The sequence below is a fragment of the Furipterus horrens genome, unplaced genomic scaffold, assembly GCF_987537825.1.
Source record: "Furipterus horrens unplaced genomic scaffold, mFurHor1.1.pri manual_scaffold_15, whole genome shotgun sequence".
In the NCBI taxonomy this organism is placed as follows: domain Eukaryota; kingdom Metazoa; phylum Chordata; class Mammalia; order Chiroptera; family Furipteridae; genus Furipterus; species Furipterus horrens.
The window spans coordinates 23,954,757-23,981,332 of record NW_028327185.1 but is presented as its reverse complement, the minus strand read 5'-3'; positions in this window follow the sequence as shown (position 1 = coordinate 23,981,332).

The following is a 26,576-nucleotide window of genomic DNA, read 5'->3' as shown; positions in this document are numbered from 1 at the left end:
ATTTGTTTTTATTTTTTAAATTCAGTCACTGATAGTTGTGAATTTGTTGAATTGTATATTTATTTTATTAACATTGGCATCTCTTTGAATGTGACCTTTTTATATCAATGGTTTTTTATATGTCAATTTCTCGGAATAAGTAAAAAATATATTTCTGGAATGACAACTAGATAGGGAGCCCTAGACACTGAAAATATAGTTGTAAACAAAATAAAATTTGTCCCAATTGAATAAGAAATGGGAAAGTATGAACTCTTAATTCTGTACAAATCTTCTTCAGTCTCCTGAACAGTAAAATTGTTTCGATGGATAGGATTAGTTTATATAAATCAGATGTGTAGTTCATTTTTGTGTTTATTTGTCACATATTTCTTATTGAATTAAAACAGTTTGACACAGTCAGGAGAACTATATAATTTTAGAAATCCCCAAATGGTCATATTAGAGATCATTCATTCATTTACAGCAATGCCATCATGTTGTAATTTGTAACACTACATTAATGCTTTTTATGAAGAAACAGCTTTTCAATAACTTGAGATACTTCATCTGAAAGAAGTCTGGTGAATCAATAAATCATATATGTGGTCATGTTTATGTATGTATTTTGTGTCTGCTATTATATCTATCTAACTATGCAGACAGAAATGATATAAACATTGCCAGAGAAAAGGAGACACTGAACCAATTTCATTCAAAATATGTCAGAGCCCTTCAAAAATCAGAAAGCAGCTTTTGAGAACTTTTGCATTAAGTCTCAAAAAAGACAGGTTGGGTGCTAGTCTTTTATCCAGTGCTGAAATATGGGGTAAAAATATTTTGACAGAAAGTTGAGGGAGAGAAAGAAACTTGGCACTCCCTGTAGAGTGAGACAAAATTCATGTTGAAGCCAAAAGAAAACACATATATCGACTCCTCAAGAACATGATGGTGATGTCTTATGCCTTTTACCTTTTTTAATATCACAATACTATGTTCAGACTCTAAGTACAAGAAATAAATACATTCATGGATTAATTTATCCTTCAATAGATCAATTAAATAAAGTAATATAACCAAAATTTTCACAAAATAAGGTGCCTTTAATGCAGAATGAATGTTAACTTCTCTTAATGTCTGAAAGAGACTAAAACATATAAAGTTTGATAGGTTTTTACCAAAACTGTTGGCCATGTTCAAAAGGACCCTAGGAATAGTAGAATATAGAATGCATACATTTCTACATACTTTTGGCACAGCAAGAATATTGTTTAATGCTTATATACCTGCCCTGTCCACCCCGCTAACAAAAGACTCTAAGTATAAAACCATGGTTACTTAGCTACTTAGGGAAAGCTGTAGAGGCTTATATAGTTACCACACTGCCTCCTTGAAAAACAATGGGGGCATCAAGTCACTAAATTGGAGGAACAGCTTCTATTTAGCTGTATCCTCAGGTGAGTTTTTGTGTTGCTTGTCTTTAGGGAAAGTAGTAAACTAAGGGAACAAATCATCGTCAGTTACATTCCACATTAATTTTTTTTAAGTTTAATTAAGTTCACTGGCCACGAGAAGGGACAGGCACAGAGGAGCCAACAATGGCATTCACTGAAGTGAGGGGAGAAGTTGGAGGAGTGAAGAGTAGTAATTAGTATACTCAGAGTGATTTAGTTTATGTCTGATTATTAAAATCCTTGTTCATAAACATCCTAAGTCTATTAATCATGCAATAAGTGTTACTAATTATTGAGTTTACTACAATCTGTGCAATTTTTAAAATTACCACTTTTAGTATTGATAGAATGTAAGTCTCATGCCTATGCAATAACTTCTAAAACTAAGAGATGAGCTGTGGTTTCTAGTTGTGAAAGTTGTATTCATAAGGTGAGAAATGTCTCAGAACCAGAAACAGGTTCAAGGGAGGTGTTCATAGCAATTTCCAGCTTAGGCCAGGAGGGAATAACACTCTCCCACTGGAAACACTTGGAAAAATAAAGCATTAATAAGGAACTATTTTCAAACTTAAGACAATGTGTATTATAGGACTGTGATTGTTAAGAGAACAAAAGCAAATGGGGAGTTCCTGCCATTGCTAACACTTTCAAACAAAGATAATTGCTATTTTGCAGGGAAAACTAAACCCAGCATCCTCGCTGAGGTGCAGTGACAGAAACAAGGGTGTACAGAAAACATACCTAGGACTTGTCTTGTTGAGCCATTGGCTGACCACTAACATGTGCACAAATAAAATAAAAACCTATGCAGCCAGGCAAAAAAAATTCTGAGACAACAATTATCTGTAAGGTATAGGACTAATGATTTTCATAGCACACAGAAGGCCAAGAATCATTTACATTCCCTCCAATCGCAGTAAAGAAAATGTATTGAGTATATAGGACCTATATTAAAATGGCCATGTCTTGGAAACAGGACTAACTTAGAGTTAGGATTATTCTAGACCCACCATAAAACAGCTTACCAACAAGCCTCAAAAGTACAGAAGTAATTCACATCTAACTTAACCATTGCCCAAATAAAGCGAAATATTCTGAATAAACTCTGGAACTCAACAAGATGAAATGTGCAAAGTCTGTTATTGAATCAAAGACTACTAGATGTACAAACAAGAAAATAAGACCCATAATCAGGAATAAAATAGTCAACAGAAACACAGAAATGACCATAAATGGACAGTAAAAAAAGATAATATAAAAGTGTCCCAGCTGATAAAGAATGTAAAAGGTGATAGTTACATGAGAAGAGAAATGGAAGATACAAAGAAAAAACACAAATGAGATAACTAAGGAAAAAAATTACCCAATTACTGAAATGAAAATTTTATTGGATAGAATTAGCATCATAGTAGAAACTGCAGGAGAAAAAATGAATTGAAAACTAAGCAAGGGTTCCAACTTTTATCACTTCTTTTTATCATTGACTCAGGTTCTTTTTCAAAGCACCGAGGGGAAGATATTTATTTTTATAAATGGAATGATATAGACCAAAAATAGAGTCACATAAATATACTCAACTGATGCATGACAAAGACAATTAACTAGATAATGGATAATTATTTCAAAATATGGTCCAGAAACATTTGGACATCCAAATGCAAAAAGATAGACATAGACTTTACATTTTTCAGAAGGCTTAACTCAAAGTTGACTGTAGCAGTAAATATAAATTGCAAAACTAAAACACTTTTAGATAAAAACATAGGAGAAACTTATGTGGCCAAGGATTTGGTGACAGGTTTTTAGATAGAACAGCAAAAGCATAATTCATGAAAAAACTGATAACTTAGACTTTATTAAAATTAAATACATCTGTTCTATAAGAGATACCATGAAAAGAATCAAGGAACAAGCCTTGTATAGAGAGAGAATATTTGCAAAACATTTATATCTGATTAAAAAGAACTTGTATTCAGAATATAAAAAGTACATTAAGAGTCAACAATAGGAAAACAAATAATCCAATCTTAAAATGGTAAAAAATCTGAACACCTTACCAAAGAAGATAGATAGCAAATGAGTGCATGAAATGATATCAAACATTATTAGTCATCAGGGACATTCAGATTAAAACTGCAGTCTGATACCATTACCCACCTATGATAATTTCTCAAATCCCAAAACATTGACAGATGTTAATGAGGATAAAAACAAGAGGACCCCTCACGGGCCATTGGGTATGCAAACTGACAGCCACTTTGGAAGAGTTTGCAAGTTTCTTACAAAAATAAACCTGATCTTGGGTAAAATCCATATATTGTACTTCTAGATAAAACTCAGCTTCAAAACACAAAAGCCTACATGCACATGTTTATAGCAATTTTATTCATAATTGCCAAAACCTCAAAGCACCAAAATGTCCCTCAAGTAAATGGATAAACAAGCTGTGGTATGTCCATGCAATGTGAAGGTTTTCAGTGAGAAGGAGTTATTGAGCCACAAAATGACATAGAGAACTTCACATTTTTATTGCTAATGAGAGATACCAGCCTGCAAAGATGGCATCAGCTCCATGGGTGTAATTACACTCATGTGAAATTCAACAGAGGCAAAATGACAGATAGGAAAATGAACAGTGGGGCTGGGACAGTAGGAATGGAGGCGCACAGGGGAATTTCAGGGCAGTAGATACATGACATCATGCATTTGTCAAAACTCAAGGGCACTAATATGGAATGCTAATGTGTGCAGACTTTACAAAACCCTGAAGAGGTTGCAGGATCTCAGGAGGGCACGTGGACATGACCTGAAACCTAACAGCATTACAAACACAGGAAAGAGATTCAGTGAAGCACGTGGAGGTGCTCAGGTCCTGACTTTCCAAGGATTAAATCCTGACAAAAATTATTGAGTTAGCCTGGCTGGGCCTTCTGCATCTGGACTGCTCCAGTGTGAGAGCCAGTGGAGGGAAGGGCCCAGGTGAGCAAAGAAACTGTCAGGTAATAAATGTGTGTCGTTTTAATTCATTCAGTTTCGGAATAATACAGCAGCAAATAACAAATTAGTTATGTTCTAAGTTCATTAAAATGCTTTCTAATTAGAAATCTAATTAATAGTCTGCCATCGTTCCATTTTGCACATTCCTTAGTTCAACTGTGTCTTCACATCAGGCCAGAAAACCAAAGTCATCCACTGACACCCTCCTGCCTTCCCTGGAAGAGGTCTCTCGGTAAGTCATGTACACTAATCTGCTCTCCCCCTTCATCTCTGCCGATTCCGCATTGAGGCTGGCACTCAGCATCTCTCACCTATGCTACTAAATGAGGGAGCTGAGGGGGCTCCAATGTTGAATCCAGTTTCAACTTCTGTCTTCAATCTGACTGACGAATTTGGAAAGCTGGAAATCTCCCACACTCCCCTGAAGCCAGGAGTCTGGAATTTCAATAGGCTCAGCCCGCTGGGTGTGTCCCATGATGTTCGGAGTTAGGAAGATGAAAGCGAAGTCCAGGCTGGGACACTTGATTAGACACTGAAACAGGATGTGGATCCCCAACGTCCTACTATTTCAGAAGTCAGCCTGGGTTGCTAGCCTAGAGCAAGCCCCATCAGCCTTTCCTACTGTATTGTGAATCCTTATTTCCTCTATTAACTCCCTTCTTGATTAAAATACCTAAGCTAGTTTCTTTTTTCTACATTTCTTACTGACATCGCATACTTTCTAGCTGGCTGCAAGTGTCTATTTCATTCAGCCTATCCGCTCCTTTATTAAAAAATAAATTTAAAAAAATGAAACCATGCCACACTTCTGTTCTTTTCTTTCTTAATTTAATCTTTATTATATTTTCCCCATTACCATTTAGTCCCCTTATACCGCCTCCCCCCAGCACTCACCACCATGACATTTTTTTCTTTTTTTGCTCAGTCCTTCCATCCCTCAAGCCCCACACTAGCTGTCATCCTGCTCTCCATCTATAAGGCTGTCCTCATTTTCCTTGTTATTTCAGTTTGTTCATTAGATTATACATATGAGTGAAATCATATGGTATTTGTCCTTTTCTGACTGATTTATTTCACTTAGCATAGTGTTCTCCAGATTCATCCGTATTTTTGCAAAGGGAAATTTTTTTCTTTTTTTTGGCCAAGTAGTATTCCATTGTATAAATGTTCCAGAGTTGTTTTCTCTACTAATCTACTGATGGACATATCTATTGCTTCCATATCTTGGCGATTATAAATAACACTGCAATGAACATAATGGTGCTTATGTTCTTTCAAATTAATGTTTTATGTTCCTTCAGATATATTCCCAGAAGTGGGATCACTGGGTCAAAAGACAGATCCAGTTTTAATTTTTTGAGATATCTCCATACTGCTTTCCACAGTGGCTGCACCAGTCTGTGTTCCCACCAACAGTGTACGAGGGTTCCCGTTTCTCCACATCCTCGCCAGCACTTGTTGTTTGTTGATTTATTGATGATGGCCATTCTGACTGGTGTGAGGTGATATATTATTGTGGCTTTAATTTGCATTTCTCTGATAATTAATGATGTTGAGCATTTTTTCATATGTCTATTGGCCATCTGTATGTCCTCTTTGGATAAGTGTCTATTCAGGTCTTTGCCCATTATTTAATTGGGTTGGTTTTTTTTTTTTTTTTTTTGGTGTTGAGTTTTGTAGATACTTAATAAATTTTAGATATTAACACCTTATCCAATGTATGGGCCAATATGTTTTCCCATTCTGTGGGTTGTCTATTTTGCTAATGATTTCCCTTGCTGTGCAAAAACTTTTGAGTTTGATGTTGTCCCATTTGTTTTTGTTTTCTTTTGTTTCCCTTTCCTGGGGACATATAATAAACAAAAAATTGCTCTGAGCAATGTCTGAGATTTTGCTGCCTATGTTTTCTTCCAGGATTTTTTATGGTTTCAGTTCCAATATTTAATCTTTGACCCATTTTGAATTTATTCTTGTGTGTGGTATAAGAAGGTGGTCTAATTTCATTTTTCTGCATGTATCTGTCCAATTTTCCCAGCACCATTTTTAGAATAAACTATCTTTAGCCCATTGTATGTGCTTGCTTCCTCTGTAAAATAATAATTGACTATAAAGGTGTGGGTTTATTTCTGGGCTCTCTATTCTATTCCATTGATATGTGTCTGTTTTTATGATAGTAACATGTTGTTTTGATTGTTATGGCTTTATACCATAGTTTGATATTAGGTAGCATAATTTCTCCAACTTTGTTCTTCTTTCTCAGGATTACTGTTGCTATGGGGGGCCTTTTGTGGTTCCATATAAATTTTTGAAATATTTGTTCTAGTTCTGTGAAATACATCATTGGAATCTTGATAGGAATTGCATTGAATCTGTAGATTGCTTTGGGTAGTATGGACATTTTAATGATGTTAATTCTTCCTGTCCATTTACACGGTATGTACTTCCACTTATTTGTATCATCTTCAGTTTCTTTCTTCAGTGTCTTATAATTTTCTGAGTATAAGTCTTTTACATCCTTGGTTAGTTTATTCCTATGTATTTTATTCTTTTTGAAGGAATTGTAAATAAGACTGTTTTCTTAATTTCCCTTTCTGCTAGTTTGTTATTGGTATATAAAACTGAAAATGATTTCTGGATATTAATTTTGTATCCTGCTACTTTGCTGAATTCATTTACTGGTTCTTGTAGTTTTCTGGTAGAATCTTTGGGGTTCTCTATGTACAGTATCATGTCATCTGCTAATAAAGACAGTCTTAATTCTTCCTTTCCAATTTTGATGCCTTTTATTTCTTCTTCTTGTCTGATTGTTGTGGCTAGGACTTCCAGTGCTATGTTGAATAAGAGGGATGAAAGCAGACATTCTTGTCTTGTACTGATTATAAGGTGAACACTTGTAGTCTTTGCCCATTGAGTATGATGCTGGCAGTGGGTTTGCCATATATGGCCTTTCTTATGTTTAGGTATGTTCCCTCTAATTCCACTTTGCTAAGAGTTTTTATCATAAATGGGTGCAAGATTTTATCAAATGTTTTTCTGCATCTGATCATGTGTTTTTTATCCTTCCTTTTGCCTATATAGTGAATCATATTTATTGATTTGCGAATGTTGTACAATCTTGGATTCCCAGAATAAATCCCATTTGATCATGGTGTATGATCCTCTTGATGCATGGCTTTATTCAGTTTGGTAATATTTTGTTGAGAATTTTGGCATCTATGTTCATCAACGATATTGGCCCATAATTTTCTTTCTTTGTAGTGTCTTTATCAGGTTTTGGGATTAGGATAATGCTGGCCTCATAAAATGACTTCGGAAGCCTCTCCTCTTTTTGAATTTTAGGAAATAGTTTGAGAAGAGGTGTTAGTTCTTCTCAGTATCTTTTGCAAACTTCACCTGTGAAGCCATCCAGACCAGGGTTTTTGTTAATTGGGAGCTGTTTTTTATCTTTATTACTTCTTCAATTTCACTAGGTATATTCTATTAAGATTCTCTGATTCTTCCTGATTTAATTTTGGAAGATTGCATGTTTCTAGGAATTTATCCATTTTGTCCAGGCTGTCCAGTTTGTTGGCATATAGATGTTCATAATATTTTTTTACAATCCTTTGTATTCTTTTGGTGTCAGTAGTTATTTCTCTTCTTTCATTTCTTATTATATTTATTTGGGTCCACTCTCTTTTTTTCTTGATGAGTTTGGTTAAAATTTTGCAAATCTTGTTTATTTTCTCAAAGAACCAACTATTTGATTCATTGATCTTTTGTTTCATTTTTAGACTCTATTTCATTTATTTCTGCTTTGACCTTTATTATTTCCTACCTTCTACTCACTTTGAGCTTTGTTTGATGTTCTTTTTCAAGTTCCTATAAGTATAAGGTTAGATTGTTTATTTGAGCTTTTTCTTGTTTTTTGAGACAAGCTTGTAATGCTATGAATTTTCCTCTTAAGTTTGCTTTCCCTGCATCCCACATATTTTGGATTGTTGTGTCCTCATTTTCATTTTTTTCTAGGTATCTTTTGACTACTTTCTTGTCTTGTTGTTGACCCATTTATTGTTTAATAACGTTATTTAGCTTCCACGTCTTTGTGTATTTTTCAGTGTTTTTCTTGTGATTGAGTCCTAGTTTCATAGCATTGTGGTGAGAGAAGATGCTTGATATGATTTCAGTCTTCTTAAATTTATTGAGACTTGTTTTTTGTCCTAACACATAGTCTATTCTAGAAAGTGTTCCGTGTGTACTTTAAACATATGTATGTTCTGCTGCTTTGGCAGCAGATGCTCTGAAGATATCAATTAAATCCATTTGATCTAGTGTGTGATTTCCTTTTTGATTTTTTGTCTGGAAGATCTATTCATTGAAGTCAATGGGGTATTAAAATCCATAACTATGACTGTATTTATGTCTATCTCTCCCTTTATGTCCACCAAGATTTGCTTTACATACTTAGGTGCTCCTGTGTTAAGTGCATAAAGGTCTACTAGAGTTATATCCTCTTGTTGGATTGTTCCATTTATCATTATGCAGTGTTCCTCTTTGTCTTTTAGTATAGCCTTGATTTTAAAGTCTATTTTGTTGGGTATAAGTACTGCTAACCCATCTTTATTTTTTTCTTTTCCACTTGCATGAAATATCTTTATCCATCCCTTTACTTTTACTCTGTGTATCTTTCAATCAGAGATGGGTCTTATGGAAGTAGCAAATATACGGTTCTTGTTTCTTATCCATTCAGCTACCCTATATCTTGTGGTTGAAGCATTTAAGCCACTTACATTTAAGGTGATTATTGATAGACACATTTGTATTGTCTTTTCATTGTTAGACTGTTTTCCTCTGCTTTTTTTTCTTTCTCTTTTTCTACTTTTCAAGCAAGTCTTTTAACATTTGTCGAGTGCTGGTTTGGTGTTTTCAAACCCCTTTAACTTTTTCTTATTGGGGAAGCTCCTTATTTCTCCTTCAATTTTAAATGATAACCTTGCTTGGTAAAGTATGCTTGGTTTTAGGTACTTGTTTTTCATCACCTTGAATATTTCATGCCACTCCCTTCTGGCCTGAAATGTTTCTGTTGAGTATCCAGGTGATAGTCTAATTGGTGCTCCCTTGTCAGTAACTACTTGCTTTTCTCCTGGGGCTTTTAGGATTCACTCCTTGTCTTTAAGCCCTATCATTTTAATTATGATGTGTCTCAGTGTAGGCCTCTTTGGGTCCAATTTGATGGGACTCTCTGAGCTTCCTGGACTTGTGTGCCTTTCTCTTTCACCAGATTAGGGAAGTTTTTGTTAAATATTTCTTCAAATAGATTCTCTATGCCTTGTTCACGCTCTTGTCCTTCTGATATTCCCAAGATGCAGATGTTGTTAGGCTTCATATAGTCCAAAATGTTTCCTAAGCTCTCCTTATTTCTTAAAATTATTTTTTCTTTTTGTTGCTGTCTGGGTGGTTTTCTCTACCTTGTCTTCTATATAGATGATTCAGTCTTCTGCTTCATCTAACGTACTGTTTATTCTTTCCACTGTATTATTTATTTTAGATATCGCATTTTTTAATTTATGACTGATTCTTTCTTATTGTCGCTATGTATTTTTTCAGGCTATTGAATATCTGTATAATCATGACTCTACACTCTCTATCTGATAAATTGTTTGCCTCTATTTCATCTAGTTCTTCTTTTGGAGAATTCTCATGTTCTTTCATTTGAAATCTGTTTTTTGTCTTCCCATTCTGTCTGCTTCTCTGTATTTTCCAACCTGTTAATGTAATCAGTCATTAAACTGATCAGTTCTTAAACTAGTCAATCTGTAGTCAGCAGCCTGGCTTGAGATCCACAGGGTTGGGCAGAGTAATTCCCGAAGGTGGGGAAATTGTTTCCCCTCACTGTGATGCCATCTGGAGGGGACCGCTCTGCCTGAGCAGGATGGCTCCTGAAGTATTACGAATGACTCAGCACAGGAATCCTGGCAGCAGTTCCTTCAGTTTTCTCCCCAGAGCCACAAGCCCCAGACTCCCCTCAAGCATATCTAGTCCACTCTGTCCTCCCTCTGCTGGAGCCCACGGTAAGTGGCTGCTAATGGGTTTTTGTATGTGGCCCTTTAAGAGGCTCTCTGGGTCTCCTGCTGTCTCTTCATTGCAGACAGAAACCCTGCTGCTTTCCGTAGCTGGGTGTCATCCCGGTTCCTTTCCGGGGTCTGGTGCTGTAGGCTGGGAAGCCAAGCTTGGGGTTTAGACCTTACAGTTCTCAGGGGAACGTTCCCAGTCACTGAACGTTCCCTCCAGAACTTCAGCTGCCACCCATGGGAGCCCAGTCAGCCCTCTCATATCTCCTCTGCACTCCGTACAAGTCGCTTCGTGGTGAAGTGCTTTCTTCTGTCTGCCCGTGGTCATAAGGCTTCTCTCTAGCTAGTGTTCAGTTCTGTGTGCTCATTTCTAACAGCATAAGGGCCAAATTCTTTGCCTTATAAAACTTGGTCCATAACTGAGATTTTAAAGGTAATAAATAGATCATAGTTTTTATCTCCAGAATTTTGAAAGCTTGCCCTGGCTAGTGTGGCTTAGTGGACTGAGCTCCAGCCTGCAAACCAAAGTGTCACAGTCAGGGCACCTGCCTGGGCTGTGATCCAGGCCCAGCTGGGGGCATGAGAAAGGCAACCACACATTGATGCTTCTCTTTTTCTCTTTCTCCCTCCCTTTTCCTCTCTCTAAAAAATAAATTTAAAAATATTTTTAAATGAATTTTGCAAGCTAGTTTTCATAGGTGAGTACTCAATAAACACTTACTGGATGTATATATTTTATTATATAATATAGTAAGATCCTATATAATTTTGATTAAAATGGATAAACCTGTCAACCTTTCTTCAGTTTGGTGTCACTGAGGTTAGAAAATGTAATCATTAAATAAAATAACCACAATAAAATGGTAACTGGTTCCAAGTCATCCACTTAAAGGAATTGTCAACCAGACACACACACACACACACACACACACACATACATACATACACACACACACACACAGACACACACGAACTGTTATATTTTTGGATCAAAAGTAATGTAACCAAAACATAGGTCTAGCTTCCCGCTGCTATGAAAGCAAATACTGGAGAGGTAGGTTCTGATGTAAAGGAAAGTGGTTTTATTCAGGTACCAGCCACCTGGAAGATGGGGACTTGTGTCTCTAAGCCCATCTCAGTGGAGGCAGAGTCTTCTATGAGGATGGAGAAGGGAACAGAACAAAGATATCAAGGGAAGGGGTTGCAAAGTTCTCTACATGCAGACAAGCATAGTCCATTCCAGTAAGACATGTGATGGTCCAGCATGCATCATCCTGGTTTAGTCATCCTGGCTTCATGTCAACCCAGCTTCACATTGTCTTGGCTCCTGGATAAAGATCAGCAAATCTGGAGCTGGGATGCCTAGAGGTCAGAGTCTGTATCTTTTGACGTGAGTTCAAAAGATACAGACTAATATTGCTTGTTGATGCTGTTCATCTACAAGCTACACATTAGTCTGAGTCCACACTTACAGAAACAATGTCAAAAGAATGGCAGGGTGGTTTACAATTTTCCATGTTACAAATTTCTACTGTTAACAGTAATAGTACCAGAGGACCTTGTAAGGAGTAGAAGAAATTTACTCAGAAGTAATTATGAGTATAAAGAAGATGAAATGGCCATTAGAGTAAGCATGGTATCTTGGTTAGAGTTGGTTAAGAGGAAGCCTATAGGAGAGCTAGGACCTGAGGTGCCATGCATGGAATGCCATTAGAGATGCTTAAGGAGAAAGGCAAGAGTCACCCTGGTGATCAAGAGAACCAAAGGGTCCCTTGGGTAACTGGTGTAATCCATTTTGACCTTAGGAGAAGATTTTTGTACTTGAAGAGAGATCAGCTAGTCATAGAACAAAGCAAGATAGAAAGAAGATAAAACTGAAGCAGCCATTATTTGTCTTCAGGTGCAAGCTCATAATGAAGGAGAATAATCACTTAAATTATACATCAGTTACCTGATTGGAATGAGATTAATGATATTTATTGATACAGTTTGCCAACAGAAAGATGAGAATTTTATAAAGAACCACGTGATACAAGTTGAATTGCAGCTCTCCATGAGACAGAGGAGGTGTTGGCTGGAAATGACTTTCACAGGTTATTTCATAAAAGTCTGTGGAGAATTTGTCACCCTTAGCTTTTTCTTCAACTAGCTAGTCCATAATTAAATATGTGACTTAAATAATGAAGAACAATAATTCAGGCTGATAAATGAAACCAGACTATTTATGTGCTAAGCAAGGGTGTCAGGGCAGTGAACTGAAGGCAATCAGAATTGCCCCGATCAATTGGGAATAAGAAGCTGGGAGTCCGGAGGCAGACCTACCCAGATCCCATGTGACTGCAGTTCTTGGTCAATGGGGAAGCATGTCCAGTGTGCTTGCTAAACTCTCTGTGATATTGAGGGTCTATTTTCCCTGGGTTGGTTGTGAACAAATCCATGGTGTTGTATTGAAAACCCTCAAAGGTCTTTACTTAAAATGGAACTTATTCCATCATTAAATGTGCAAATGATAAATTTTATTTTCACCAAAACAGACAATAAGAAATAAAATTGCTGGGGTATAGAAGGAAATATTTTGATATTTAAACTTATAAAAGTAAATGTAAAATAGAAATAATGATGTCCTGTATATAGTTGATTCTCGTTAAATATTTGCATTATCAAAGAAATTACTGAAAACATGAAAAAGACATTGAAATATAAGGTAGCATAATTCCATAAGTATGTGAAATTTGACAGGTAAAATCAGAATGCAAAAAAGCTTAAAAGTAGACACAAGTCACAGGAACACAACGAAAGCTGTTTTACATACATTTGTTCAAAACAGAAAAGTGAAAAATCAGTATGGGGCACTCAAGCAACCAAGCAAAACAAAACAGGAAGTACAAACTCCCAGTTATAAGTCGGTGGGTGTAGTGAATGGCAGAGAGGAGGAGTCAGTGATACTGTAGTAACTCTGTACTGGGGCTAACTGGTCTTAGTGTGGTGATCACTGGGTAAGGTACATAAATGTTGAATCACTATGTTGCCCAGTTGAAACTAATAAAATAATGTTTATTGACTATAATCAAGGGTCCAGTCACGGAGCAAGTGTAAAGGACTTATGTACATGAACAACATGTATGGGGACTGACTGTGGGAGCATGGGTGGAGGGATGGGCAGGGCAGGGGAGAGCGATGGGGGGAAAATCTGGACAATAATAACTGAACAACAATAAAATTAAATTAAATTTTAAAAAAACGTTAGCACATTAGCTGGAGAGTAACCAGAGAATAGCCTTAGTGACCAGAATAAACCCACCATTAGTTAACTATTTGGATTTTTAAAAATATTTTATATATTTATTTTTAGAGAGAGGAGAAAGGTGGAAGAAAGAGAGGGAGAGAAACATCAATGTGCAAGAGAAACATCGATGGGCTGCCTTTTGTTCACACTCCAACCAGGGACTGAACCTGCAGCCCAGGCATGTGCCCTGACTGAGAATCGAACCAGAGATCTTTTGGTTTGTGGGATGGTGCCAAACCCACTGAGACACACCGGTCAGGGCTCTGCTGCCCATAGTCACTGCAGCAAGTATCTACAATATTACATTCCTGTGGATTCTCTTCCCCAGAAGTTAACTTTGCAGTTTTATAAACATTAAAATGAACATCTTCTCAATTTCTTTTTGTTTTCCAATCACTCTGCAGTGCCATTAAATGACTTTCTATTTAAAATCCCATTTATACTCTTTGGAATTGTTCAATTTACTTGAAAGTGTTCATTCTCATAATTGGGTTCCTTTCATCATTCCATTTCATTGTCATTAAATAAACCGAAATTTCTTGTTTTGAATGCTGATAGACAAAGAGATTACATAATACTTATTTCTGTTTTAATTGCTCCAAATCAGTTTTGATGACAAGGTATTAAAAACAAATTATTTCAAAGTACATTTCAAACCCCACAGGCTCCAATACCCTTTTTGGTGACATGAGTTTAGTTCAGAGGAATAACTTCTTTCCTTTTGATGTGAGGAACACAGGCAGCTCCAGGCTCTCCCTGGTTAACTGTCCTTCTTCTCTGCCCTTTTCCTCTGCACACTGTATGTTCTCACATGCACACACACACACACACACATGCACACACACACATCAACACACACACAATTTGGTAAGGAATTGAATTTTAATTTGTATGATTAAATTAAACCGTTATATGTCAACTATATCTCAATAAAACTGAAAAAATAAAATTAAGCATTTTCCTTTTCTCCTTTTTTGTAGTTACTAAAAATTAAATTATATGTGTGTAGATATCATTTATGGTAATGACCTTATCAAACAATATGATCTGACCAATCACATATCTTTTAACCTTTCCATAATGCTTTAAATTTTTCATTTCATAATACTTTAATTTATTCTGCAGCACCCCTGAAACCACAAAACTTGGCATCAGAAATCCACAGCAGGATTTAGAAGAATCTCGAGAGCAGCCTTTTAAGTCCAAGAAAGAACTGCAGGAGCTGTCTCATGAACCGCTAGATAATCTCAGATCACTTGCTTATTCAGTACACTTAAAATTACTGCTTTTCAATAATATTAACCAGCTACCTTGGGGTTGAATCAAGACAGGTAAAAATTTGGGATTTGAGTCATCGCTACTCTTGGAGAATGAAAAGAAGAAAAGTATCGGCTAACAGATAACAGGGAAGGCCAAGTGGTTCTCTGACCCCTTCTCCATGCCTCCACACGGCCCCCGTCAATCACATATTGAAGGATGAATATAAACTGCAAGAGGAAAGGTACCTTTACTGAGGCTGCATCATTTTTAATATTTTGTTTACTTAATATTGCTTTACATTAAAGAGAAAATATAAAGCACAACATTTTCCATTATATTCCATTTTCCATTACATTCAATTGAGTCACAAGTAGAAAGTTATATTTATGAGACAAAATTTTTATAATTATAGACACTTTCTAACTGCAGAGAACTGAAGATTTCTAGTACATGTGCCAGTGTGAAAAATAATGGGAGGAACTAAAAATATAAATGCAAGGAAACAGAGTGAATCTGCAAGTAATTGCTTAAGTTTAAATAACGCCCCCCCAAAGAAAGAAATAACCAAAAACTGACCTGTTTCCAAAAAAGAACCAGGCACCAGAGTTACAAGTTAAAGTCATATCTATTGTGTAGATATGTATACCAGCTGCTTTATCATATAATAAAAACACTCAGGTGTTTATTATTATTGTTTCATAGAGTTCTATATACCTGGTGATATTTTCCCTCATATTCTCATTAAAAAGTTTGCCAATAAAATTGTCAGTTATCTGCTTCATTCTTTCTTTCGTATGTGGGTTATAAGGTAACTGTCAGTGTGGGCATAGTAAGTATTTGTATATTTAAATATTTTACATATCAAGTAAATCTATATGCATCGTGTTTGTGAACTGTTTATGACGACAACTTCCTCAAAAAGGTGGCACTTTGGGGGAGACTGCATGCAAGCCCAAGGGACTATTGTTTAATGTGGCCTAATTTAAACGGAAATCTGTCAGTTCAGCTACATACATACAAACTAGTTCAACTAAAGTACAATGTACATTAAAATGCCCACTTGATGAGATTTACGAAACAATCAGAATTATTTAGATTTAACCAAATCATCTCCACTTCTCTGGCCTCTTATTCTTCCTCAGTTCCTTTATTGGTCAGCAAGTCCCCAGTCACTATGTAATAAAAGCTAGTCCCCATTCTTTCGACAAAAACTGAAATGGAAAAGAAAATGTATAGGAGCAATAAAAGTTCCGTGATTTCCCGCTCAGTTTTCCACACCATCGGGGGAGTTTATCCAGCAGACAACCCATGGGTAATGGGACCTGCTGATTCTCTGAGAAGATTAAGGACATTTGTAAATCCCCAGCTGCTCTGACTGAGGAAAGAGAAAGAGCACAAATCCCAGATTAGGTGTAAAACGCAATTAGTACCAAAGGTCCTGCAATCATAAAAAGAGGATTAAAGAATATTATGGACAATGTTATTCTGGCACATTTGCAAACTTCGGTGAAAGAAATGGCCTGAAAATTAAAACCCAAATTAACATGAGACAAGCCCTATAACGTACTAAAGAAATTGAATTTGTTACCTAAAACCTTCCAATAAAGGAATGCTATGCTCCAATGATAGCACAGGAAAATTTTATTAGGCCATCAAGAAAAACAACAGCACTGATCATTTACAAACTCCTTCCAAAAATAGAGAACACTCATTTCAAGGGGACAATATATCCTGATATCAAAACCCGATGGAACAACATCGGCCGCTGCTCCCAGAGGTATCGGCTCCTCCGTAGCTCTGGAAATCCTAGTGACTGATGAAATTATCCTGCATTGCTGGGGTTGTGGGAAGAAGACAGGCACATGCATCTAAGTCATATTAAGCTGCACAAGTTAAATAGCTACAGCTATTCATGTAAATCATAACTTGATAAGGTTGAAAATTTTAGTTTAGAAGAAGATTGCTAGGGAGTTAAAATCATATAACCGGGCTAGAGGTGGAAAGCAAATTTAGTCGGATTTTAACAACTGAAACAGCCACAGGAATGAAACCGCGCGCGCGTGTGTGTGTGGAGTCAGGGTGCCCACTGAAGGGGGCCTTGCAGGTGTAACCCACACCCACTGTAAATCCTCTTAGGCCACCTTTCCATCAAAGCATTACTGGCAAGCGACCGGCTGCTTTGTGGGGTAGACATCGCTCTGAGTCAGATTACAAGACATGGTCAGTCAGATTCCCACTGGTCCAGAGTCCAGGTACCACCTGAGCCCCACGTGCCACTCCAGACACATCGGAGAGGGAATCCTGACTCCCCAGCCCGATGCTTGAGCAAAACTGAGAACTGACAGGTCCTGCAGAGCAATCCTTAACCTTCCGGTTTTCAACTTCACTCACTTGAAAAAAGACATCATTTCTCTCTAAGAGATGGCTTTTCGTAGAAGATATTTACCTGGGTTACCGGTGAAATGATGAGACCTCAGTTCTTGCCTTCTTGAAGGAGAGATTTCAGTCAAGAACGCAGTAAAGCAGGAACTTACTGTGCACAGCAGAAGTGCACTCAGATGGGATGTTTATCAAAGCTGGGGACAGTGAAACAAGGAGAGCTTAGCCTAAAAGAAGCAACAGGAGAGCCTAGGCTGGGCTGCCTGAGCTCACTGGGAAGTCAGAGAAAAGGGGGCCTTGGGGACAGGTTCAAGGGGTTAGCATGAGGCCAGTGCCATTTCTTGCTGCTCCTATGGGTGCAAGTCTGTGGGATCCCTTAACGTTTAGGAGATGAGTCCCTGTTGGGGAGGAAGAGGGGGGAGGGAAAGGTACAGGCATGCTCCCCAGAGGGACAGCGCAGGCTGGGTCCTTTGTCTTGAGGATTTTTCTCTCTTGCAGGCAGGAGTCTTAGGGGTGGTCCCTGGGGAGGATCCCAGTGGCATATTCATCAGCTTTCCAGTTGTGTCCTTTTAGGGTTGTGGTCTCCACTGATTGGCTGGCACCAGGGCAGGGGTCATTAGTCAATGCAGCTGGTCCTGAGGTCAGCCATGGCATTGCTTGTGTGGTTTTGCTGCTTTTCTGGGGCTGGAGCTGAAACACACCTGAGGCCTAGGCGTATTTGATGTGGGTCAGAACCTCACTGTCCTGGGAGCTCAGTGCTTCAGGGCTGTTCTTCAGTTCCCTGTTCATTCCCCCTCTAAGTCATCTACCCCACACAACTAGCAACATGCCAGGGGAAGGGAGGACGGAGGACGGTCTGAACTGCATGGCCAGCGGTATACTGGGGCTGCAGAGGTCACTCTGAGGGGGAGGTCCTCACTTCCTCAGTTTTGCCCTTTGCTAGACACCTGGGGCTTTCCACCCTGGTGACCTTCTGTCCTTGTACCAGTGCCCTTGCTCTGCTCGTGTCTGCCTGTCACACTTGCAAGAGTTTGAAACTGGAGGCTCAGAAGGTTCGGGCTCCCACTCAAATGTTCACTTGGTGTCATTCAACCCAAACTCCACAGCAATTACGATCACTCAGCTTCTGAGAACAGCTTCATCCAAGAGTCCTCCACAAGTTAGTTCCTTCTCATTTTGGTCACAAGAATATAGCCGTAAGTGATGGAAACTAGGAGATCACACACATATGTTTACAACAGTCAATTAAAACCTCTTTCCACCAAAAAGTTTATGTAAATATGAGGAAAAATTATTGTCCTCACTTAACTTCAATTTCTACTTTCTGTTTCTGCATTCAAATATAAAAGCTACCCCTGATGTAGTTTTTCTAAAGCTGGATAAGCACTTAGTCAAGACAGCTAATTACTGCTCTGGTCATTTGCTAGGATGAGGGAGAAGGTGGCTGATTTGCACTTTCTCTGTCTTGTGGCCTCTAGAACCCACAAACTATTTTTTCAGTCTTATTTTCTCTCATTACATCCTGGACCTGCAGTGCACCCACGGGACACAAACTACAGATGTAGTCTTCTCCCTCTTTCTACACAACTAAGGCAATTAGGACAGACTTGAATGACAATTCTAACTATAATATCAAGGGTGTGTTTTCACTTATAAGCTACACTACAAGCAGCAGCGATCTGGAATTGGAATTGACACAAGAAAGATATCACTGAAAGAGATGAATCAACAACATATCCTCAAGTATGTGATCAATGGGTTTTGACAAAAGTAGTACAGTGGGCAAATGACAGTTTTTCCCAAAATGGCATTGAAACTTCAAGACACATGCTTAAGAAAATAAAAAAGCAAGCCACAGAATGGCAGAGTATATTTATGATACATACATCTAAAAAGTGCATTGCATCCAGGATTTATCATGAACTCCTACAAATACATAAGAAAACATATGACCAAATGTAATAAATGGTCAAATACTTGAACATACATTTCATAAGAGAAAGTTGGACCATAAGTTTCTGAAGAGAGTCCCAGCATCAGTAGTTTGGGGGAAACACAAATTAAACCATAGTGAGATGTCACTAAGTAAAACTGGAAGGTGAGCAAACTAAGTGTTAGGGAGAAGGTGAAGCAACGGTCATGTATTACTGCTGGGAGAGTGAAGTGGTCCAGCCTCTTTGGAAAGAACTTTGGCAGTTTCATATAAAGTGAAACGCATATGTGTCCAGTGATTCCACACCTTGGCATTTACCCAAGAGAAGTAAAAACATATGCCCGCGTAAGTACCCACATGGGCACCCTTGGAGAAGCTGCATTTGAATGTCCATTCAAATGTCTATTAACACATAAATGGAAAAACAAACAAAATAAACCTTTGATGCCTTAGCAGGGTTCACGCTCAGACACATGACTGTGAATGAAAAATAGATAGAAAAGAGCATATACTTGGGAAATCGACACATATGAGGATCCAGAACACAGAGCTAACCATGGCAATTAGATGGAATGGTGACGGGGTTTTGGGCAGATCACCTCTAGATGTGCCAAATTCCATATTGATTATTTTGAATTAAAGTTACTGGAGAAACAGCCAGGGTAAGAAGAACACTTGGACCCTCCTTTATCCCCTTGAAAGCAGGAAATAACCCACCACACAAAGGTGTCCTTCCTGAACCAGGAGGACAGAAGGCATTTTTGTCACCAAGGAGAGGGAATTCAGGGCCGAGAAAGCTCAATTAACAAACTTTGTTACTTCTTAATTAAATTGCTAACCCAAGCCCAAGCCCCTTTGTTTTGTTAAATTTTCACACACACACACACACATGTTTCTTTGCTTAAAAAGATAATGAACAATCTGTTTTGGTCATTTCTTATGTCCCTTACCTGTTTGCTTGTTTCCTGATAATCTGTCTTCTGTCAATTTAATTCTTAGACCAGCCAGAAGCACCTAGAAGGTTAGAGAAAAAATTTTCTTTTTTTTTTTTTTACAACAGTAATGACCTCTGGGCATAGAGTATGGAAATTGATGGAAATGTGAGCATAAGAGTACTTTCTGAATTAAGAAAATGAGTTTTATCTTTATCAGCAGGTCTTTACAAGAGTGCACATAAAACTCATTGAGCCATACTCTTAAGGTCTGCAACTTAAGAAGAATGCAAAAATATGCAAATCATTTTACTGGTTTGAGGGTTTTGTGTGTGTGTTTTCTTTCTTTTTCAAATGAAGTGTTTCTAATGTACAAGCCATACTTGTATCTCAAACTCAAAAATCCCTGACTCTGCTTAGTGGTTTTGTTGTGTTAGCCGTTTGTGAAAAACAACAACAGAGACTAGGTCCAGATATATCGCAAAGCGAGGAAAGAAAGCATGAGCTATTGCACTTGCTCGGGGGGAGCACTGCTGCGCGGGCCTGTCTGCAGAACCCGGGTGGGGTGTTCAGACCATTCATCCAAACGCGCAGTTCCTTCATGGCCTCCCCGCTCAGTGCCTGACGAACTGGCCCCTGCTAATGAAGCTCATTAGAGATGAACGAATTCGGCAAAGTTTCCTCTCTTGTTGTATCTGGGAATGCTTCACCATAATAAAGTTACTCATGAGCGTGGTGACAAAGAGAAAGGGAGTCGGGCCATAACAAGGACGGTTTTGTTGCAACTATGAAAACAGGTGACATGATGATGCCTTGAAGTTCCCATAGCTATTTTCAAGCTAAGACAAATTCTTACATGCTTAATATTATATACAGCAAAGATTATTAGAGTATATTGTGGAACCATACATTTGTTGATCTAAGCTTGATTTCACGTTAACAGAAGCATCACGAGTTGAATGTATTCATATTATGCTCACCCCATGGAACACCCTGGTCAAGTGCACAGTGGCTGAGCCGGGTGCACCAAACCGAGGGACAGAAAAGCAGAGACAGGGTTGGGTGCCTACCAGCTGGCACTTCAGAAAGATCAGTGGAAACTACATTTTAACCTTTCACTGTTCATTTTTGCAGAAAGTGACAGGATTTTTTTTTCATAGAAAGGACATTTGCAGAACTTGTACTTTGTAGCAATGGTGTTGTTGAAGTCTGAGCCGTGGCTGAGATGTGGTGACTGGGCTGCGGAGGCCAGGCTGCCGGGGACACCTATGGGAGCAGAGTCAGGGAGTTTTCTTGTGGAACTTTCTTATTGTTTTCTCCTAATAGTACCTTTTTTTTAAAAGAGTTTTTGTTTATTTTATTGTTGTTGTTTTCCATTTTACATTTTTTAATATGCTTTATTGATTATGCTGTTACTGTTGTCACAATTTCTTTTCCTTTTGTTCCCCTCCAACCAGTGACTCCCCTCCCTCTTGTTGTCCCCCCTTAGTCTGTGCCCATCGGTTGTGCATATAGTTCTTCTCAACATCTTCCCGTCTACTCCACTCCCTCCTACTATGCTTCTTAATTCCTGCGCCATCTCCTTCCCTTTCCCCCCTTCCCCCTCCCCACTGACTTCCCTCCAAAATGTTCCCCATTCCTATAATTATTTTCCCACTCTCTTCGCCTATTTAGTTTGCCTCTGTGTTGATTCCCTAGCTTCTGTTGTTGGTTGTTGTGATACAGTTTTCATTTTAATGTTCATAGTTTTGATCCTCTTTCTCCTAAACAAGTCCCTTTAGCATCTCATATAACAGTGGTTTGGATCTGATGAACTCCTTCAGTTTTACTTTGTCCTGGATGCATTTTCTCTGCCCTTCTATACTGTTTGCTTTTCATTACTTTGAATATTTCTTGCCAGTCCCTTCTTACCTGTAAAGTTTCCTTTGAGAAATCTACTGATAGTCTAATTGGGACTCCTTTGTACATAATTCTTCTCTTCTCTCTTGCTGCTTTTAAAATTCTCTATCTTTAATTTTTGACATTTTGGTGATAATGTGTCTTGGTGTGGTTCTCCCTGGGTCCAGCCTATCTGGAACTCTCTGCGTTTCCTGGACTTGTAAATCTATTTCCTCCCCCAAGTTAGGGAAGTTCTGCTTCATTAGTTTTTCACATAATTTTTCAATTTCTAGTTCTTCTTCACCTTCTGACAATCCTACGATTTGGATGTTGGCCCACTTATAGCTGTCTCATAGGTTTCTGAGCCTCTCCTCATTTTCCTCACTTTTCATTTCTTCTTTCTGCACTGGTTGACTGTTTGTTCCTTCCCTATGTTCCGATTTGTTGATTTGATCCCTGATTTTCTTTCCCCCACCACTAGTTTCGTATGTGTTTTTGTTCACTTCAGCAGGACTAGCCTTCATTCCTTCCCTGTCTTGTTTAAGATCTGCTGTTAGGTCTGTAAGAATTCTTATAGCCAAAGCTCTGAACTATGCCTCAGAAAGATTACCTATCTGCTGCTTCATTAAATTTGAAATCTCCTGTCTGGTCAGCTGTGTCACTGGGATCTCTATCATGTTCTGTGCCATCCTGACAGTTTTGTGTTCACCTTTGCTTCCTGGGTGGGGCTGTCATACCTCCCATGCTATAAGGGGTGGAGACCTGTGTACTCATCACTACCAGGAGACCCTTCTCACCACACTGTGGCATTTTGCATGGGAGTGGGAGTCCAAGATGGATTCCTGCTGCTCACTCTCCACTAAGAGACCGGGAGCCTTCTCCTCTGTCCCCGCCCCCTCCAGGCCTCACAGTCCAAGGCAATGGGGGTCTCTCTTCCTTACAAGCTGATGGGTCTGGTCTGCAGCAGGGGGTGCTCCCCAGGCACTTCTCACCTCCCCTTAAATACAAGTGTCTATGCTTACCACCGTCCCGCCACCATCACTGCAGCTGCCGCTGCCAGGACAGCTTGACCTCTCTGCCCCTCCTACCCATCTGGACAAGCACCACTTCTTTATAACTTCATACGTTGGACTTCCATGTAGCTTTATTTTATGGAACTTCTGGTTATTTCTGGTTTTACAGTAGTTGTATTTCTTCTTAGTTGTGGAGGGAGATGGAGCGTGTCAGTCCAGGCCTCCATCTTGGCTGGAAGTCTCTCCTAGTAGTATTTCTTGAAGGGCACAGGCCTGATATTTTTTATATTTAATAGATGCATTTACTTATTTTTTTACCAAACTGCCTGTCACTGTATTTACCTTTTATCGATCAAACTTCTCTCACCTGAAAATTACCTTTTATTTTTTATTTTATCTGTTGGGAACAGAAGGACTTATAGTCCCTGCATTTTGATTGTGGTATTTGTTGCTACATGTACCTGCTGTTTGAAGTCAACACCAAACCCATTTCATCATTTGGGTGGTTTACCATCAAAATTTTACCTATCATCTTTGCTTACAATTTTGTACCAGATACACTTGACTCTAGGAAGATAGTCTAATGTAACATAATGTAAAATTAATATAAATTGGAATATTGTCACATCTTTTATCATATTAATTTTGCATTTTAATATAACTGCTAAAAAGTAAACTGTATTCCTAATAGAGATACATCAGCCTTCTTCCCTTCCTTCCTTCCTCCCACAAATATATTCTTTTTTTCAGTCTGGTTTATTGAAAAATAATTTACATAAAGTAAGAGACTAATGAACAGAGATGTATATGGGGAAGAGGGATGGAAGAGAGTTCAATTTAAAACTCGTGAAAGTCCAACGACATTTATTGGAGTTTACAAGTACAGTGGTTCACTGCAATATGAATTCCAGCCCTCAGAATTCATTTTAGTACTAACAGTTAAAAGGGAGATTTAAAATGCCAAATCAACAAAGCTCCATATTTTAGAGATGATATATTTTCATAACATTAACCTTGTTATTTTCTGTGCTCTGAAGTCCCTCTCACTTCCTTTGAGAATGAATTTTTGGATTAAATCTTAATGGATCTTCAGAGAAGATTGATGTATAGGAGCACAAAATAAAATGAATTATGTAATGAGTTTCCTCATTATTGCAGATGGATGACTTCCTGGTTGTCTGGTTGATGGGACTGTCTTCCAAAAAAGTTTGAGATGAAGCAGAAAATGATTGAAATAATTCTTTTTAAGGCAGACCTTTAAAGTGGTGTGTATGTGTGTGCACACATTTGTATGTGTATAGATACCATTCACATGTTCTTCCTGGTGAAATGGTTTAACTCCTTAAAGACTCAGTATTTTCTAATTAATAAAACAACTTAAAGAACAATTATTCAGGACTTCTGGCCAAGATGGAGACCTAGACAGACACACTGTGTCTCCCTCCACAACTAAGAAGAAATACAACTACCTCAAAGCTAGAGACAATCAGGAGTTCCAGAAAATCGAGCTGCATGGAAGCCCAACAAACAAAGATATAAAGAAGAAATACTCACCCAGACAGGTAGGAGGGGTGGAGCCAGGGCAGAGAGGACGTGGTGTGGTGGCTTCAGCACCAGTGGTGGTAGTGGTGGCGGCAGCGGTGGCAGGCCAGCAGAAAGTCCAGTCACACATCTTAGAAACTAGGGAGGGACACCTGGGGAGCGCTCCTGGCACCAGACCAAACCACACAGCTCATGATCCCGGCACCGGGGAATATAAAGCCTCATTGCTTCTGACTGTACAGACCAGTGGGGGTTGGGGCAGAGGAAGAAACTGCTGGTCTCTCAGCAGAGTCTGCTTTTTTGAAAAACCCGCATGGTCCTAGAACATCCGAAGATCCACCCACTCTGGGAAGAACAGCCAGGGCGGCAGCTAGAAAGGAGCCAGTCCCATACAAAGTGGGAGAGGTGTCTGGAAGGGGGTGAGTGCTGAGCAGCTGACATTGTCCCCTCTCAGACTCTTCCCCCATAAGCAGTGCCACAACATGATGAAATGGATAGCCTTATACTGAAGAATCCCTAAGGCTCTCCCCCTTACAACATAAAAGGAGCAACAGCACTACCTAAGATGCAGAGACAAACAAACACAGGAGCCTGTCAAGATGAGGAGACAGAGAAGTATGGCCCTAAAGAGGGAACAGATCAAGGTTCCAGTGAGAGAACTAAACAACGAGGAAATAGCCAACCTAACAAATGAAGAGATAGCCAAACTAACAGACACAGAGTTCAAAACACTGGTGATAAAGATGGTCACAGTTTTGACAGATATGTTTAAGTATGGCAGACATATAAGGGAAGAAGTGAAGGCTATGATCAATAAAACAAAGGAAAATCCACACAAAACCGATGGTGAAGGGATGGAAACCAGGGTTCAAATCAATGATTTGGAACATAAGGCAGAAAAAAACAGTCAGCCAATACAGAATGAGGAAACAAGAATTGAAAAAAATGAGGAGAGGCATAGGAACCTCTGGGAAAACTTTAAACATGCCAACATCTGAACCATAGGGGTGCCAGAAGGAGAAGAGGAAGAGCAAGAAATTGAAAACTTATGTGAGAAAATAATAGAGGAAATCTCTCCAAATTTGGGAAAGGAAATAGACATACAAGCCCAGGAAGCAAAGAGTCCCAAACAAGCTAGACCCAAAAAGGACCACACCAAGGCACATCATAATTAAAATGCCAAAGGTTAAAGATAAAGAGAGAATCTTAAAAGCGGCAAGAGAAAAGAATTACCTACAAAGGTGTGCCTATAAGACTATCAGCTGATTATTGAAAAGGAACTTTGCAGGCAAGAAGAGACTGGCAAGAAGTATTCAAGGTGATAAAAAGCAAGGACTTACAACCAAGATTACTATATCCAGCAAAGCTACCATTTAGAATAGAAGGGCAGATAAAGTGCTTCCCAGACAAGGTAAAGCTAAAGGAGTTCATCATCACCAAGTTATTATTATATGAAATTTCAAAGGGAATTACTTAAGAAAAAGATCAAAATTATGAACATTAAAATGAAAACAAACTCACAACTATCAACTACTGAATCTAAAAAATAAAAACAAAATCCAACTAAGCAAACCAGAATAGGAACAGCATCATAGGTTTGGGGATCATTTGGAGAGTTATCAGCTGGGAGGGGGAAGGGGAAGAAATGGGGAAGTGGTACAGAAATTAAGAAGCATAATTGGTTGGTACAAAATAGACAGGAGGAAGTTAAGAATAATATAGGAAAGGGTGAAGCCAAAGACCTTATATGCACAGACCATGGACATGAACTAAGGGAGGTGGGATTGTTGGAGGGAAGCAGGGTACTGGACAGAGGGGAGCAAAGGGAAAGAATTGTGACTACTGTAACAAAATAATCAATAAAATGTACTTA